The 19,440-nt window shown below is 45.9% G+C and overlaps 1 pseudogene; it reads left to right on the plus strand.

Annotated features, from left to right (window-relative positions):
* LOC118372857 (piezo-type mechanosensitive ion channel component 2-like) overlaps positions 1-19,440 on the plus strand; it is a 323,332-nt pseudogene that overhangs the window by 58,839 nt on the left and 245,053 nt on the right.

The raw sequence follows: 19,440 nt of genomic DNA on the forward strand, positions 1-19,440 counted from the left end.
CTCACCTCCATACACTGTTCCTGTTCCTGAATCACCTCCCTACACTGTTTCTGTTACTGAATCACCTCCCTACACTGTTTCTGTTACTGACTCACCTCCCTACACTGTTCCTGTTACTGACTCACCTCCTACACTGTTCCTGTTACTGACTCACCTCCCCTACACTGTTCCTGTTACTGACTCACCTCCCTACACTGTTCCTGTTACTGACTCACCTCCCTACACTGTTCCTGTTACTGACTCACCTCCCTACACTGTTCCTGTTACTGACTCACCTCCCTACACTGTTCCTGTTATGACTCACCTCCTACACTGTTCCTGTTACTGACTCACCTCCCTACACTGTTCCTGTTACTGACTCACCTCCCTACACTGTTCCTGTTACTGACTCACCTCCCTACACTGTTCCTGTTACTGACTCACCTCCCTACACTGTTCCTGTTCCTGACTCACCTCCCTACACTGTTCCTGTTACTGACTCACCTCCCTACACTGTTCCTGTTACTGACTCACCTCCCTACACTGTTCCTGACTCACCTCCCTACACTGTTACTGACTCACCTCCCTACACTGTTCCTGTTACTGACTCACCTCCCTACACTGTTCCTGTTACTGAATCACCTCCCTACACTGTTCCTGTTACTGACTCACCTCCCTACACTGTTCCTGTTACTGACTCACCTCCCTACACTGTTCCTGACTCACCTCCCTACACTGTTCCTGACTCACCTCCCTAAACTGTTACTGACTCACCTCCCTACACTGTTACTGACTCACCTCCCTACACTGTTCCTGACTCACCTCCCTACACTGTTCCTGACTCACCTCCCTACACTGTTCCTGACTCACCTCCCTACACTGTTCCTGTTACTGACTCACCTCCCTACACTGTTCCTGACTCACCTCCCTACACTGTTCCTGACTCACCTCCCTACACTGTTCCTGTTACTGACTCACCTCCCTACACTGTTACTGACTTCCCTACACTGTTCCTGACTCACCTCCCTACACTGTTACTGACTCACCTCCCTACACTGTTCATGTTACTGACTCACCTCCCTACACTGTTCCTGTTACTGACTCACCTCCCTACACTGTTCCTGTTACTGACTCACCTCCCTACACTGTTCCTGTTACTGACTCACCTCCCTACACTGTTACTGACTCACCTCCCTACACTGTTCCTGTTACTGACTCACCTCCCTACACTGTTACTGACTCACCTCCCTACACTGTTCCTGACTCACCTCCCTACACTGTTCCTGACTCACCTCCCTACACTGTTCCTGTTACTGACTCACCTCCCTACACTGTTACTGACTCACCTCCCTACACTGTTACTGACTCACCTCCCTACACTGTTACTGACTCACCTCCCTACACTGTTACTGACTCACCTCCCTACACTGTTCCTGTTACTGACTCACCTCCCTACACTGTTCCTGTTCCTGACTCACCTCCCTACACTGTTCCTGTTACTGACTCACCTCCCTACACTGTTCCTGTTACTGACTCACCTCCCTACACTGTTCCTGTTACTGACTCACCTCCCTACACTGTTCCTGTTACTGACTCACCTCCCTACACTGTTCCTGACTGACCTCCCCCTACACTGTTCCTGTTCCTGACTCACCTCCCTACACTGTTCCTGTTACTGACTCACCTCCCTACACTGTTCCTGTTACTGACTCACCTCCCCTACACTGTTCCTGTTACTGACTCACCTCCCTACACTGTTCCTGTTACTGACTCACCTCCCTACACTGTTCTGTTCCTGACTCACCTCCCTACACTGTTCCTGACTCACCTCCCTAAACTGTTCCTGACTCACCTCCTACACTGTTACTGACTCACCTCCTACACTGTTCCTGACTCACCTCCCTACACTGTTCCTGACTTCCTGACTCACCCTCCCTACACTGTTCCTGTTACTGACTCACCTCCCTACACTGTTCCTGACTCACCTCCCTACACTGTTCCTGACTCACCTCCTACACTGTTACTGACTCACCTCCCTGTTCCTGTTACTGACTCACCTCCCTACACTGTTCCTGACTCACCTCCCACTGTTACTGACTCACCTCCCTACACTGTTCCTGTTACTGACTCACCTCCCTACACTGTTCCTGTTACTGACTCACCTCCCTACACTGTTCCTGTTACTGACTCACCTCCCTACACTGTTCCTGTTACTGACTCACCTCCCTACACTGTTCCTGTTACTGACTCACCTCCCTACACTGTTCCTGTTACTGACTCACCTCCCTACACTGTTCCTGTTACTGACTCACCTCCCTACACTGTTCCTGTTACTGACTCACCTCCTGTTCCTGACTCTGACCTCCCCTCCCTACACTGTTCCTGTTACTGACTCACCTCCCTACACTGTTCCTGACTGACTCCTCCCTACACTGTTCTGACTCACCTCCCTACACTGTTACTGACTCACCTCCCTACACTGTTCCTGTTACTGACTCACCTCCCTACACTGTTCCTGTTACTGACTCACCTCCCTACACTGTTCCTGTTCCTGACTTCCCTACACTGTTCCTGACTCACCTCCCTACACTGTTCCTGTTACTGACTCACCTCCCTACACTGTTCCTGTTACTGACTCACCTCCCTACACTGTTCCTGTTACTGACTCACCTCCCTACACTGTTCCTGTTACTGACTCACCTCCCTACACTGTTCCTGTTACTGACTCACCTCCCTACACTGTTCCTGTTACTGACTCACCTCCCTACACTGTTCCTGTTCCTGACTCACCTCCCTACACTGTTCCTGTTACTGACTCACCTCCCTACACTGTTCCTGTTACTGACTCACCTCCTACACTGTTCCTGTTACTGACTCACCTCCCTACACTGTTCCTGTTACTGACTCACCTCCCTACACTGTTCCTGTTACTGACTCACCTCCCTACACTGTTCCTGACTCACCTCCCTACACTGTTCCTGTTACTGACTCACCTCCCTACACTGTTCCTGTTCCTGACTCACCTCCCTACACTGTTCCTGTTACTGACTCACCTCCCTACACTGTTCCTGTTACTGACTCACCTCCCTACACTGTTCCTGTTACTGACTCACCTCCCTACACTGTTCCTGTTCCTGACTCACCTCCCTACACTGTTCCTGTTACTGACTCACCTCCCTACACTGTTCCTGTTACTGACTCACCTCCCTACACTGTTCCTGTTCCTGACTCACCTCCCTACACTGTTCCTGTTACTGACTCACCTCCCTACACTGTTCCTGTTCCTGACTCACCTCCCTACACTGTTCCTGTTCCTGACTCACCTCCCTACACTGTTCCTGTTACTGACTCACCTCCCTACACTGTTCCTGACTCACCTCCCTACACTGTTCCTGACTCACCTCCCTACACTGTTACTGACTCACCTCCATACACTGTTCCTGTTCCTGAATCACCTCCCTACACTGTTTCTGTTACTGAATCACCTCCCTACACTGTTTCTGTTACTGACTCACCTCCCTACACTGTTCCTGTTACTGAATCACCTCCCTACACTGTTTCTGTTACTGACTCACCTCCCTACACTGTTCCTGTTACTGACTCACCTCCCTACACTGTTCCTGTTACTGACTCACCTCCCTACACTGTTCCTGTTACTGACTCACCTCCCTACACTGTTCCTGTTACTGACTCACCTCCCTACACTGTTCCTGTTACTGACTCACCTCCCTACACTGTTCCTGTTACTGACTCACCTCCCTACACTGTTCCTGTTACTGACTCACCTCCCTACACTGTTCCTGTTACTGACTCACCTCCCTACACTGTTCCTGTTACTGACTCACCTCCCTACACTGTTCCTGTTCCTGACTCACCTCCCTACACTGTTCCTGTTACTGACTCACCTCCCTAAACTGTTCCTGTTACTGACTCACCTCCCTACACTGTTCCTGACTGACACCTCCCTACACTGTTCCTGACTCACCTCCCTACACTGTTCCTGTTACTGACTCACCTCCCTACACTGTTCCTGTTACTGACTCACCTCCTACACTGTTCCTGTTACTGACTCACCTCCTACACTGTTCCTGTTACTGACTCACCTCCCTACACTGTTCCTGTTACTGACTCACCTCCCTACACTGTTCCTGACTCACCTCCCTACACTGTTCCTGTTACTGACTCACCTCCCTACACTGTTACTGACTCCCTACACTGTTCCTGACTCACCTCCCTACACTGTTCCTGACTCACCTCCCTACACTGTTCCTGACTCACCTCCCTACACTGTTCCTGTTACTGACTCACCTCCCTACACTGTTCCTGACTCACCTCCCTACACTGTTCCTGACTCACCTCCCTAAACTGTTACTGACTCACCTCCCTACACTGTTACTGACTCACCTCCCTACACTGTTCCTGACTCACCTCCCTACACTGTTACTGACTCACCTCCCTACACTGTTCCTGTTACTGACTCACCTCCCTACACTGTTCCTGTTACTGACTCACCTCCCTACACTGTTCCTGTTACTGACTCACCTCCCTACACTGTTCCTGTTACTGACTCACCTCCCTACACTGTTACTGACTCACCTCCCTACACTGTTCCTGTTACTGACTCACCTCCCTACACTGTTCCTGTTACTGACTCACCTCCCTACACTGTTCCTGACTCACCTCCCTACACTGTTCCTGTTACTGACTCACCTCCCTACACTGTTCCTGTTACTGACTCACCTCCCTACACTGTTCCTGTTACTGACTCACCTCCCTACACTGTTCCTGACTGACTCACCTCCCTACACTGTTCCTGTTACTGACTCACCTCCCTACACTGTTCCTGTTACTGACTCACCTCCCTACACTGTTCCTGTTACTGACTCACCTCCCTACACTGTTCCTGTTCCTGACTCACCTCCCTACACTGTTCCTGTTACTGACTCACCTCCCTACACTGTTCCTGTTACTGACTCACCTCCCTACACTGTTCCTGTTACTGACTCACCTCCTACACTGTTCCTGTTACTGACTCACCTCCCTACACTGTTCCTGACTCACCTCCCTACACTGTTCCTGTTACTGACTCACCTCCCTACACTGTTCCTGTTACTGACTCACCTCCCTACACTGTTCCTGTTCCTGACTCACCTCCCTACACTGTTCCTGTTACTGACTCACCTCCCTACACTGTTCCTGTTACTGACTCACCTCCCTACACTGTTCCTGTTACTGACTCACCTCCCTACACTGTTCCTGTTACTGACTCACCTCCCTACACTGTTCCTGTTACTGACTCACCTCCCTACACTGTTCCTGTTACTGACTCACCTCCCTACACTGTTCCTGTTACTGACTCACCTCCCTACACTGTTCCTGACTCACCTCCCTACACTGTTCCTGTTACTGACTCACCTCCCTACACTGTTCCTGTTACTGACTCACCTCCCTACACTGTTCCTGTTACTGACTCACCTCCCTACACTGTTCCTGTTACTGACTCACCTCCCTACACTGTTCCTGTTCCTGACTCACCTCCCTACACTGTTCCTGTTACTGACTCACCTCCCCCACACTGTTCCTGTTACTGACTCACCTCCCTACACTGTTCCTGTTACTGACTCACCTCCCTACACTGTTCCTGACTCACTCTCCTACACTGTTCCTGTTACTGACTCACCTCCCTACACTGTTCCTGTTACTGACTCACCTCCCTACACTGTTCCTGTTACTGACTCACCTCCCTACACTGTTCCTGTTACTGACTCACCTCCCTACACTGTTCCTGTTACTGACTCACCTCCTACACTGTTCCTGTTACTGACTCACCTCCCTACACTGTTCCTGTTACTGACTCACCTCCCTACACTGTTCCTGTTACTGACTCACCTCCCTACACTGTTCCTGTTACTGACTCACCTCCCTACACTGTTCCTGTTCCTGACTCACCTCCCTACACTGTTCCTGTTACTGACTCACCTCCCTACACTGTTCCTGTTACTGACTCACCTCCCTACACTGTTCCTGTTACTGACTCACCTCCCTACACTGTTCCTGTTCCTGACTCACCTCCCTACACTGTTCCTGTTCCTGACTCACCTCCCTACACTGTTCCTGTTCCTGACTCACCTCCCTACACTGTTCCTGTTCCTGACTCACCTCCCTACACTGTTCCTGTTACTGACTCACCTCCCTACACTGTTCCTGTTACTGACTCACCTCCCTACACTGTTCCTGTTCCTGACTCACCTCCCTACACTGTTCCTGTTCCTGACTCACCTCCATACACTGTTCCTGTTACTGACTCACCTCCCTACACTGTTCCTGTTACTGACTCACCTCCCTACACTGTTCCTGTTCCTGACTCACCTCCCTACACTGTTCATGTTCCTGACTCACCTCCCTACACTGTTCCTGTTCCTGTTACTGACTCACCTCCCTACACTGTTCCTGTTCCTGACTCACCTCCCTACACTGTTCCTGTTACTGACTCACCTCCCTACACTGTTCCTGTTCCTGACTCACCTCCCTACACTGTTCCTGTTACTGACTCACCTCCCTACACTGTTCCTGTTACTGACTCACCTCCCTACACTGTTACTGACTCACCTCCCTACACTGTTACTGACTCACCTCCCTACACTGTTCCTGACTCACCTCCCTACACTGTTCCTGTTACTGACTCACCTCCCTACACTGTTCCTGACTCACCTCCCTACACTGTTACTGACTCACCTCCCTACACTGTTCCTGTTCCTGACTCACCTCCCTACACTGTTCCTGTTACTGACTCACCTCCCTACACTGTTCCTGTTACTGACTCACCTCCCTACACTGTTCCTGTTACTGACTCACCTCCCTACACTGTTCCTGTTCCTGACTCACCTCCCTACACTGTTCCTGTTCCTGACTCACCTCCCTACACTGTTACTGACTCACCTCCCTACACTGTTCCTGTTACTGACTCACCTCCCTACACTGTTCCTGTTCCTGACTCACCTCCCTACACTGTTCCTGTTACTGACTCACCTCCCTACACTGTTCCTGACTCACCTCCCTACACTGTTCCTGTTACTGACTCACCTCCCTACACTGTTCCTGTTACTGACTCACCTCCCTACACTGTTCCTGTTACTGACTCACCTCCCTACACTGTTCCTGTTACTGACTCACCTCCCTACACTGTTCCTGTTACTGACTCACCTCCCTACACTGTTCCTGTTACTGACTCACCTCCCTACACTGTTCCTGTTACTGACTCACCTCCCTACACTGTTCCTGTTACTGACTCACCTCCCTACACTGTTCCTGACTCATCTCCCTACACTGTTCCTGTTACTGACTCACCTCCCTACACTGTTCCTGTTACTGACTCACCTCCCTACACTGTTCCTGACTCACCTCCCTACACTGTTCCTGTTACTGACTCACCTCCCTACACTGTTCCTGTTCCTGACTCACCTCCCTACACTGTTCCTGTTACTGACTCACCTCCCTACACTGTTCCTGTTACTGACTCACCTCCCTACACTGTTCCTGTTACTGACTCACCTGCCTAAACTGTTCCTGACTCATCTCCCTACACTGTTCCTGTTACTGACTCACCTCCCTACACTGTTCCTGTTACTGACTCACCTCCCTACACTGTTCCTGTTACTGACTCACCTCCCTACACTGTTCCTGTTACTGACTCACCTCCCTACACTGTTCCTGTTACTGACTCACCTCCCTACACTGTTCCTGTTCCTGACTCACCTCCCTACACTGTTCCTGTTCCTGACTCACCTCCCTACACTGTTCCTGTTACTGACTCACCTCCCTACACTGTTCCTGTTACTGACTCACCTCCCTACACTGTTCCTGTTACTGACTCACCTCCATACACTGTTCCTGTTCCTGACTCACCTCCCTACACTGTTCCTGTTCCTGACTCACCTCCCTACACTGTTCCTGTTCCTGACTCACCTCCCTACACTGTTCCTGTTCCTGACTCACCTCCATACACTGTTCCTGTTACTGACTCACCTCCCTACACTGTTCCTGTTCCTGACTCACCTCCCTACACTGTTCCTGTTCCTGACTCACCTCCATACACTGTTCCTGTTACTGACTCACCTCCCTACACTGTTCCTGTTACTGACTCACCTCCCTACACTGTTCCTGTTACTGACTCACCTCCCTACACTGTTCCTGTTACTGACTCACCTCCCTACACTGTTACTGACTCACCTCCCTACACTGTTCCTGACTCACCTCCCTACACTGTTCCTGTTACTGACTCACCTCCCTACACTGTTCCTGACTCACCTCCCTACACTGTTACTGACTCACCTCCCTACACTGTTCCTGTTCCTGACTCACCTCCCTACACTGTTCCTGTTACTGACTCACCTCCCTACACTGTTCCTGTTACTGACTCACCTCCCTACACTGTTCCTGTTCCTGACTCACCTCCCTACACTGTTCCTGTTCCTGACTCACCTCCCTACACTGTTCCTGTTCCTGACTCACCTCCCTACACTGTTACTGACTCACCTCCCTACACTGTTCCTGACTCACCTCCCTACACTGTTCCTGTTACTGACTCACCTCCCTACACTGTTCCTGACTCACCTCCCTACACTGTTACTGACTCACCTCCCTACACTGTTCCTGTTCCTGACTCACCTCCCTACACTGTTCCTGTTACTGACTCACCTCCCTACACTGTTCCTGTTACTGACTCACCTCCCTACACTGTTCCTGTTACTGACTCACCTCCCTACACTGTTCCTGTTCCTGACTCACCTCCCTACACTGTTCCTGTTCCTGACTCACCTCCCTACACTGTTCCTGTTACTGACTCACCTCCCTACACTGTTCCTGACTCACCTCCCTACACTGTTCCTGTTACTGACTCACCTCCCTACACTGTTCCTGTTACTGACTCACCTCCCTACACTGTTCCTGTTACTGACTCACCTCCCTACACTGTTCCTGTTCCTGACTCACCTCCCTACACTGTTCCTGTTACTGACTCACCTCCCTACACTGTTCCTGTTACTGACTCACCTCCCTACACTGTTCCTGTTACTGACTCACCTCCCTACACTGTTCCTGTTACTGACTCACCTCCCTACACTGTTCCTGTTACTGACTCACCTCCCTACACTGTTCCTGTTCCTGACTCACCTCCCTACACTGTTCCTGTTACTGACTCACCTCCCTACACTGTTCCTGTTACTGACTCACCTCCCTACACTGTTCCTGACTCACCTCCCTACACTGTTCCTGTTACTGACTCACCTCCCTACACTGTTCCTGTTACTGACTCACCTCCCTACACTGTTCCTGTTACTGACTCACCTCCCTACACTGTTCCTGTTACTGACTCACCTCCCTACACTGTTCCTGACTCACCTCCCTACACTGTTCCTGTTACTGACTCACCTCCCTACACTGTTCCTGTTACTGACTCACCTCCCTACACTGTTCCTGTTACTGACTCACCTCCCTACACTGTTCCTGTTACTGACTCACCTCCCTACACTGTTCCTGTTACTGACTCACCTCCCTACACTGTTCCTGTTCCTGACTCACCTCCCTACACTGTTCCTGTTACTGACTCACCTCCCTACACTGTTCCTGTTACTGACTCACCTCCCTACACTGTTCCTGACTCACCTCCCTACACTGTTCCTGTTACTGACTCACCTCCCTACACTGTTCCTGTTACTGACTCACCTCCCTACACTGTTCCTGTTACTGACTCACCTCCCTACACTGTTCCTGTTACTGACTCACCTCCCTACACTGTTCCTGTTACTGACTCACCTCCCTACACTGTTCCTGTTACTGACTCACCTCCCTACACTGTTCCTGTTACTGACTCACCTCCCTACACTGTTCCTGTTACTGACTCACCTCCCTAAACTGTTCCTGACTCATCTCCCTACACTGTTCCTGTTACTGACTCACCTCCCTACACTGTTCCTGTTCCTGACTCACCTCCCTACACTGTTCCTGTTACTGACTCACCTCCCTACACTGTTCCTGTTACTGACTCACCTCCCTACACTGTTCCTGTTACTGACTCACCTCCCTACACTGTTCCTGTTACTGACTCACCTCCCTACACTGTTCCTGTTCCTGACTCACCTCCCTACACTGTTCCTGTTACTGACTCACCTCCCTACACTGTTCCTGTTACTGACTCACCTCCCTACACTGTTCCTGTTACTGACTCACCTCCCTACACTGTTCCTGTTCCTGACTCACCTCCCTACACTGTTCCTGTTCCTGACTCACCTCCCTACACTGTTCCTGTTCCTGACTCACCTCCCTACACTGTTCCTGTTCCTGACTCACCTCCATACACTGTTCCTGTTACTGACTCACCTCCCTACACTGTTCCTGTTCCTGACTCACCTCCCTACACTGTTCCTGTTCCTGACTCACCTCCATACACTGTTCCTGTTACTGACTCACCTCCCTACACTGTTCCTGTTCCTGACTCACCTCCCTACACTGTTCCTGTTACTGACTCACCTCCCTACACTGTTCCTGTTACTGACTCACCTCCCTACACTGTTACTGACTCACCTCCCTACACTGTTACTGACTCACCTCCCTACACTGTTCCTGACTCACCTCCCTAATATTTTTCCTGTTACTGACTCACCTCCCTACACTGTTACTGACTCACCTCCCTACACTGTTCCTGTTCCTGACTCACCTCCCTACACTGTTCCTGTTACTGACTCACCTCCCTACACTGTTCCTGTTACTGACTCACCTCCCTACACTGTTCCTGTTACTGACTCACCTCCCTACACTGTTCCTGTTCCTGACTCACCTCCCTACACTGTTCCTGTTCCTGACTCACCTCCCTACACTGTTACTGACTCACCTCCCTACACTGTTCCTGTTACTGACTCACCTCCCTACACTGTTCCTGTTACTGACTCACCTCCCTACACTGTTCCTGTTACTGACACCTGTTCCTGACTGACTCACCTCCCTACACTGTTCCTGTTACTGACTCACCTCCCTACACTGTTCCTGTTACTGACTCACCTCCCTACACTGTTCCTGACTCACCTCCCTACACTGTTCCTGTTCCTGACTCACCTCCCTACACTGTTCCTGACTCACCTCCCTACACTGTCACCTCCCTACACTGTTCCTGACTCACCTCCCTACACTGTTCCTGTTCCTGACTCACCTCCCTACACTGTTCCTGAAAATAACTGACTCACCTCCCTACACTGTTACTGACTCACCTCCCTACACTGTTCCTGTTACTGACTCAACCCCCTACACTGTTCCTGTTACTGACTCACCTCCCTACACTGTTCCTGTTACTGACTCACCTCCCTACACTGTTCCTGTTACTGACTCACCTCCCTACACTGTTCCTGTTACTGACTCACCTCCCTACACTGTTCCTGTTCCTGACTCACCTCCCTACACTGTTCCTGTTCCTGACTCACCTCCCTACACTGTTCCTGTTACTATTTCCTCCCTACACTGTTCCTGTGACTCAAGCATCACAACAACTAACAATTATTTCAAATCCCTGTAGGTCTGTAATAAAACCCTGGAAATGTGTGGAGCATTTTATTTCTCTCTCACTGTCCCCCCCATCTCTCTCTGCCTCCCTTCTCTCTGCCCCTCTTTCTCTCTCTCCTCTTCTCCCCACTGACTGAACTCGTTCACTCTCTCCCACTCAACAATTTAATTTAAAAAGCATTGTATTTGTTGTAGTATGATCTAGTATGTTGAAGTATACTATAGTATGCTGTAGTATGTTGTAGTATGCTGCAGTGTGCTGCAGTGTGCTGTAGTGTGCTGTAGTGTGCTGTAGTGTGCTGCAGTATGCTGTAGTGTGCTGTAGTGTGCTGTAGTGTGCTGCAGTGCGCTGTAGTGCGCTGCAGTGTGCTGCAGTGTGCTGCAGTGTGCTGTAGTGCGCTGTAGTGTGCTGTAGTGCGCTGCAGTGTGCTGTAGTGCGCTGCAGTGTACTGTAGTGTGCTGTAGTGCGCTGCAGTGCGCTGCAGTGTGCTGCAGTGTGCTGCAGTGTGCTGTAGTGTGCTGCAGTGTGCTGTAGTGTGCTGCAGTGTTCTGTAGTGCGCTGTAGTGGGCTGTAGTGGGCTGTAGTGTGCTGTAGTGTGCTGTAGTGTGCTGCAGTGTTCTGCAGTGTGCTGTAGTGCGCTGTAGTGGGCTGTAGTGTGCTGTAGTGTGCTGTAGTAGGGTTGGAGGGCTGGAGGGCATGTCCACCATATTCTTTATATTAGTCCATCCCTTTTAAATCCATGCCTGGGAGAATATAGTGTTTATTAAAGTCTCATATGATGAATGTCAGTAATAGAAGTCTGATCTCCTTCTCCTCCAGGCCACACGGGGCGCCTGCTCATGTCCCTGTGCTTCAGCAGTCTCAGCTTCCTGCTCTTCCACATAATCTATCAGATCACTGTCAACAGTCTATTGGCCGGGAACAACATAGACCCCACCTTCAACTGTGAGTACTGAGTCTGTACCCTGATTTAACCCTAACTCTGTTAACCCCCACCTAAACTGTGAGTAACTTCACACCTTATGCCTAATTTACACCATAGGGCCAAACTGAGCCGAGCCAAACTGAACAAAAATAGAACTGTTTGGCAATAATGACTATTGTTATGTTTGGAGGAAAAAGGGGGATGCTTGCAAGCCGAAGAACACCATCCCAACCGCGAAACACCGGGGTGGCAGCATCATGTTGTGGGGGTGCTTTGCTGCAGGAGGGACTGGTGTACTTCACTAAATAGATGAGGTAGGAAAATCATGTGGGTATATTGAAGCAACATCTCAAGACATCAGTCAGGAAGTTAAAGCTTGGTCGCAAATGGGTCTTCCAAATGGACAATGACCCCAACCATACTTCCAAAGTTGTGGCAAAATGGCTTAAGGACAACAAAGTCAAGGTATTGGAGTGGCCACCACAAAGCCCTGACCTCAATCCAATAGAAAATGTGTGGGCAGAACTGAAAAAGCATGTGCGAGCAAGGAGGCCTACAAACCTGACTCAGTTACACCAGCTCTGTCAGGAGGAATGGGCAAAAATTCACCCAACTTATTGTGGAAAGCTTGTGGAAGGCTAACCGAAACGTTTGAACCAAGTTAAATCATGTAAAGGCAATGCTAACAAATACTAATTGAGTGTATGTAAACTTCTGACCCACTGGGAATGTGATGAAAGAAATAAAAGCTGAAATAAATCATTCTCTCTACTATTATTCTGACATTTCACATTCTTAAAATAAAGTGGTGATCCTAACTGACCTAAGATATGGGAATTTTTTACTAGGATTAAATGTCAGGAATTGTGAAAAACTGAGTTTAAATGTATTTGGCTAAGGTGTATGTAAACTTCCGACTTCCACTGTATTAGACTGAACAGTGTCAGTATAAATACGTGGTATGTATAGACGGTATATAATTTGGAAAATGAATCCCTTCCCTCTGCTAACTATCCTGAATGAGGCTTAATTCCCCTCACGTCACCCTAAGACATGATGCATAACGCTGTGTTATGATGTTAATGGGGTTCTAACATGGCTGTTATAGAATGTTGTAGTGTCATGTTAATGGGGTTCTAACATGGCTGTTATAGAATGTTGTAGTGTCATGTTAATGGGGTTCTAACATGGCTGTTCTAGAATGTTGTAGTGTCATGTTAATGGGGCTCTAACATGGCTGTTATAGAATGTTGTAGTGTCATGTTAATGGAGTTCTAACATGGCTGTTATAGAATGTTGTAGTGTCATGTTAATGGGGTTCTAACATGGCTGTTATAGAATGTTGTAGTGTCATGTTAATGGGGTTCTAACATGGCTGTTATAGAATGTTGTAGTGTCATGTTAATGGGGTTCTAACATGGCTGTTATAGAATGTTGTAGTGTCATGTTAATGGGGTTCTAACATGGCTGTTATAGAATGTTGTAGTGTCATGTTAATGGGGTTCTAACATGGCTGTTATAGAATGTTGTAGTGTCATGTTAATGGGGTTCTAACATGGCTGTTATAGAATGTTGTAGTGTCATGTTAATGGGGTTCTAACATGGCTGTTATAGAATGTTGTAGTGTCATGTTAATGGGGTTCTAACATGGCTGTTATAGAATGTTGTAGTGTCATGTTAATGGGGTTCTAACATGGCTGTTATAGAATGTTGTAGTGTCATGTTAATGGGGTTCTAACATGGCTGTTATAGAATGTTGTAGTGTCATGTTAATGGGGTTCTAACATGGCTGTTATAGAATGTTGTAGTGTCATGTTAATGGGGTTCTAACATGGCTGTTATAGAATGTTGTAGTGTCATGTTAATGGGGTTCTAACATGGCTGTTATAGAATGTTGTAGTGTCATGTTAATGGGGTTCTAACATGGCTGTTATAGAATGTTGTAGTGTCATGTTAATGGAGTTCTAACATGGCTGTTATAGAATGTTGTAGTGTCATGTTAATGGAGTTCTAACATGGCTGTTATAGAATGTTGTAGTGTCATGTTAATGGGGTTCTAACATGGCTGTTATAGAATGTTGTAGTGTCATGTTAATGGGGTTCTAACATGGCTGTTATAGAATGTTGTAGTGTCATGTTAATGGGGTTCTAACATGGCTGTTATAGAATGTTGTAGTGTCATGTTAATGGGGTTCTAACATGGCTGATATAGAATGTTGTAGTGTCATGTTAATGGGGTTCTAACATGGCTGATATAGAATGTTGTAGTGTCATGTTAATGGGGTTCTAACATGGCTGTTATAGAATGTTGTAGTGTCATGTTAATGGGGTTCTAACATGGCTGTTATAGAATGTTGTAGTGTCATGTTAATGGGGTTCTAACATGGCTGTTATAGAATGTTGTAGTGTCATGTTAATGGGGTTCTAACATGGCTGTTATAGAATGTTGTAGTGTCATGTTAATGGGGTTCTAACATGGCTGTTATAGAATGTTGTAGTGTCATGTTAATGGGGTTCTAACATGGCTGTTATAGAATGTTGTAGTGTCATGTTAATGGGGTTCTAACATGGCTGTTATAGAATGTTGTAGTGTCATGTTAATGGGGTTCTAACATGGCTGTTATAGAATGTTGTAGTGTCATGTTAATGGGGTTCTAACATGGCTGTTATAGAATGTTGTAGTGTCATGTTAATGGGGTTCTAACATGGCTGTTATAGAATGTTGTAGTGTCATGTTAATGGGGTTCTAACATGGCTGTTATAGAATGTTGTAGTGTCATGTTAATGGGGTTCTAACATGGCTGTTATAGAATGTTGTAGTGTCATGTTAATGGGGTTCTAACATGGCTGTTATAGAATGTTGTAGTGTCATGTTAATGGGGTTCTAACATGGCTGTTATAGAATGTTGTAGTGTCATGTTAATGGGGTTCTAACATGGCTGTTATAGAATGTTGTAGTGTCATGTTAATGGGGTTCTAACATGGCTGTTATAGAATGTTGTAGTGTCATGTTAATGGGGTTCTAACATGGCTGTTATAGAATGTTGTAGTGTCATGTTAATGGGGTTCTAACATGGCTGTTATAGAATGTTGTAGTGTCATGTTAATGGGGTTCTAACATGGCTGTTATAGAATGTTGTAGTGTCATGTTAATGGGGTTCTAACATGGCTGTTATAGAATGTTGTAGTGTCATGTTAATGGGGTTCTAACATGGCTGTTATAGAATGTTGTAGTGTCATGTTAATGGGGTTCTAACATGGCTGTTATAGAATGTTGTAGTGTCATGTTAATGGGGTTCTAACATGGCTGATATAGAATGTTGTAGTGTCATGTTAATGGGGTTCTAACATGGCTGTTATAGAATGTTGTAGTGTCATGTTAATGGGGTTCTAACATGGCTGTTATAGAATGTTGTAGTGTCATGTTAATGGGGTTCTAACATGGCTGTTATAGAATGTTGTAGTGTCATGTTAATGGGGTTCTAACATGGCTGTTATAGAATGTTGTAGTGTCATGTTAATGGGGTTCTAACATGGCTGTTATAGAATGTTGTAGTGTCATGTTAATGGGGTTCTAACATGGCTGTTATAGAATGTTGTAGTGTCATGTTAATGGGGTTCTAACATGGCTGTTATAGAATGTTGTAGTGTCATGTTAATGGGGTTCTAACATGGCTGTTATAGAATGTTGTAGTGTCATGTTAATGGGGTTCTAACATGGCTGTTATAGAATGTTGTAGTGTCATGTTAATGGGGTTCTAACATGGCTGTTATAGAATGTTGTAGTGTCATGTTAATGGGGTTCTAACATGGCTGTTATAGAATGTTGTAGTGTCATGTTAATGGGGTTCTAACATGGCTGTTATAGAATGTTGTAGTGTCATGTTAATGGGGTTCTAACATGGCTGTTATAGAATGTTGTAGTGTCATGTTAATGGGGTTCTAACATGGCTGATATAGAATGTTGTAGTGTCATGTTAATGGGGTTCTAACATGGCTGTTATAGAATGTTGTAGTGTCATGTTAATGGGGTTCTAACATGGCTGTTATAGAATGTTGTAGTGTCATGTTAATGGGGTTCTAACATGGCTGTTATAGAATGTTGTAGTGTCATGTTAATGGGGTTCTAACATGGCTGTTATAGAATGTTGTAGTGTCATGTTAATGGGGTTCTAACATGGCTGTTATAGAATGTTGTAGTGTCATGTTAATGGGGTTCTAACATGGCTGTTATAGAATGTTGTAGTGTCATGTTAATGGGGTTCTAACATGGCTGTTATAGAATGTTGTAGTGTCATGTTAATGGGGTTCTAACATGGCTGTTATAGAATGTTGTAGTGTCATGTTAATGGGGTTCTAACATGGCTGTTATAGAATGTTGTAGTGTCATGTTAATGGGGCTCTAACATGAGCTGTTATAGAATGTTATAGTGTCATGTTAATGGGGTTCTAACATGGCTGTTATAGAATGTTGTAGTGTCATGTTAATGGGGTTCTAACATGGCTGATATAGTATGTTGTAGTGTCATGTTAATGGGGTTCTAACATGGCTGTTATAGAATGTTGTAGTGTCATGTTAATGGGGTTCTAACATGGCTGTTATAGAATGTTGTAGTGTCATGTTAATGGGGCTCTAACATGGCTGTTATAGAATGTTGTAGTGTCATGTTAATGGGGTTCTAACATGGCTGTTATAGAATGTTGTAGTGTCATGTTAATGGGGTTCTAACATAACTGTTATAGAATGTTGTAGTGTCATGTTAATGAAGTTCTAACATGGCTGTTATAGAATGTTGTAGTGTCATGTTAATGGGGTTCTAACATGGCTGTTATAGAATGTTGTAGTGTCATGTTAATGGGGTTCTAACATGGCTGTTATAGAATGTTGTAGTGTCATGTTAATGGGGTTCTAACATGGCTGTTATAGAATGTTGTAGTGTCATGTTAATGGGGCTCTAACATGAGTGTTATATAATGTTATAGTGTCATGTTAATGGGGTTCTAACATGGCTGTTATAGAATGTTGTAGTGTCATGTTAATGGGGTTCTAACATGGCTGATATAGTATGTTGTAGTGTCATGTTAATGGGGCAACATGGCTGTTATAGAATGTTGTAGTGTCATGTTAATGGGGTTCTAACATGGCTGTTATAGAATGTTGTAGTGTCATGTTAATGGGGTTCTAACATGGCTGTTATAGAATGTTGTAGTGTCATGTTAATGGGGTTCTAACATGGCTGTTATAGAAACATGTTGTAGTGTCATGTTAATGGGGTTCTAACATGGCTGATATAGTATGTTGTAGTGTCATGTTAATGGGGCTCTAACAAGCCTGTTATAGAATGTTGTAGTGTCATGCTAATGGGGTTCTAACATGGCTGATATAGAATGTTGTAGTGTCATGTTAATGGGGTTCTAACATGGCTGTAATATAATGTTGTAGTCTCATGTTAATGGGGTTCTAACATGGCTGTTATGGAATGTTGTAGTGGCATGTTAATGGGGTTCTAACATGGCTGTTATAGAATGTTGTAGTGTCATGTTAATGGGGCTCTAACAAGGCTGTTATAGAATGTTGTAGTGTCATGTTAATGGGGTTCTAACATGGCTGTTATAGAATGTTGTAGTATCATGTTAATGGGGTTCTAACATGGCTGTTATAGAATGTTGTAGTGTCATGTTAATGGGGTTCTAACATGGCTGTTATAGAATGTTGTAGTGTCATGTTAATGGGGTTCTAACATGGCTGTTATAGAATGTTGTAGTGTCATGTTAATGGGGTTCTAACATGAGTGTTATAGAATGTTGTAGTGTCATGTTAATGGGGTTCTAACATGAGTGTTATAGAATGTTGTAGTGTCATGTTAATGGGGTTCTAACATGGCTGATATAGTATGTTGTAGTGTCATGTTAATGGGGCTCTAACATGGCTGTTATAGAATGTTGTAGTGTCATGTTAATGGGGTTCTAACATGGCTGTTATAGAATGTTGTAGTGTCATGTTAATGGGGCTCTAACATGGCTGTTATAGAATGTTGTAGTGTCATGTTAATGGGGTTCTAACATGGCTGTTATAGAATGTTGTAGTGTCATGTTAATGGGGTTCTAACATAACTGTTATAGAATGTTGTAGTGTCATGTTAATGAAGTTCTAACATGGCTGTTATAGAATGTTGTAGTGTCATGTTAATGGGTTAACAACATAGAATGTTGTAGTGTCATGTTAATGGGGTTCTAACATGGCTGTTATAGAATGTTGTAGTGTCATGTTAATGGGGTTCTAACATGGCTGTTATAGAATGTTGTAGTGTCATGTTAATGGGGCTCTAACATGAGTGTTATATAATGTTATAGTGTCATGTTAATGGGGTTCTAACATGGCTGTTATAGAATGTTGTAGTGTCATGTTAATGGGGTTCTAACATGGCTGATATAGTATGTTGTAGTGTCATGTTAATGGGGCTCTAACATGGCTGTTATAGAATGTTGTAGTGTCATGTTAATGGGGTTCTAACATGGCTGTTATAGAATGTTGTAGTGTCATGTTAATGGGGTTCTAACATGGCTGTTATAGAATGTTGTAGTGTCATGTTAATGGGGTTCTAACATGGCTGTTATAGAATGTTGTAGTGTCATGTTAATGGGGTTCTAACATGGCTGTTATAGAATGTTGTAGTGTCATGTTAATTGGGCTCTAACAATGCTGTTATAGAATGTTGTAGTGTCATGTTAATGGGGTTCTAACATGGCTGTTATAGAATGTTGTAGTGTCATGTTAATGGGGTTCTAACATGGCTGTTATAGAATGTTGTAGTGTCATGTTAATGGGGTTCTAACATGGCTGTTATAGAATGTTGTAGTGTCATGTTAATGGGGTTCTAACATGGCTGTTATAGAATGTTGTAGTGTCATGTTAATGGGGTTCTAACATGAGTGTTATAGAATGTTGTAGTGTCATGTTAATGGGGTTCTAACATGGCTGTTA

Source organism: Oncorhynchus keta, chromosome 15 (genome assembly GCF_023373465.1).
Source record: "Oncorhynchus keta strain PuntledgeMale-10-30-2019 chromosome 15, Oket_V2, whole genome shotgun sequence".
In the NCBI taxonomy this organism is placed as follows: Eukaryota; Metazoa; Chordata; class Actinopteri; order Salmoniformes; family Salmonidae; genus Oncorhynchus; species Oncorhynchus keta.